The following is a 670-nucleotide window of genomic DNA, read 5'->3' as shown; positions in this document are numbered from 1 at the left end:
AGCCAATATAGCATTCAGAGCATCAATTTCAAGAACTCCCTTCCTCTGAGGTGTCCCATTATTCATGGAATTCCTCTTCGAAGTGTACATGAATTGGTTATTTGCAACCATGTCAATGAGTTCTTGAGCTTCTGCGGGTGTTTTCTTTAGGTGAATGGATCCCCCTGCAGAATGGTCCAATGACATTTTCGAAAACTCAGATAGACCATAATAGAATATATCTAATATGGTCCATTCTGAAAACATGTCAGATGGACACCTTTTGGTCAACTGCTTGTACCTTTCCCAAGCTTCATAGAGGGATTCACCATCTTTTTGTTTGAAGGTTTGAACATCCACTCTAAGCTTGCTCAGCTTTTGAGGAGGAAAGAATTTATCCAAGAAGGCCGTGACCAGCTTATCCCAGGAGTCCAGGCTATCCTTAGGTTGTGAATCCAACCATATTCTAGCTCTGTCTCTTACAGCAAAAGGGAAAAGCATGAGCCTGTAGACTTCAGGATCTACTCCATTCGTCTTAACAGTCTCACAGATCTGCAAGAACTCAGTTAAAAACTGATAAGGATCTTCAGATGGAAGTCCATAAAACTTGCAGTTTTGTTGCATTAAGGCAACTAGCTGAGGTTTCAGCTCAAAATTGTTTGTTCCTATGGCAGGAATGGAGATGCTTCTT

General features: G+C 41.2%; 1 non-coding gene across 1 annotated transcript; it reads left to right on the top strand.

Moving 5' to 3' along the window:
* The first annotated feature begins 244 nt into the window (after positions 1-244).
* LOC112714063 (small nucleolar RNA R71) lies at positions 245-348 on the top strand. Its single transcript, XR_003159019.1, has one exon. It is a non-coding gene; the product is annotated as a small nucleolar RNA R71 (small nucleolar RNA).
* Positions 349-670: the final 322 nt, after the last annotated feature.

This window comes from Arachis hypogaea, chromosome 9 (assembly GCF_003086295.3).
Source record: "Arachis hypogaea cultivar Tifrunner chromosome 9, arahy.Tifrunner.gnm2.J5K5, whole genome shotgun sequence".
Taxonomy (NCBI): Eukaryota; Viridiplantae; Streptophyta; class Magnoliopsida; order Fabales; family Fabaceae; genus Arachis; species Arachis hypogaea.
This window is presented reverse-complemented; position numbering and strand designations above follow the sequence as displayed.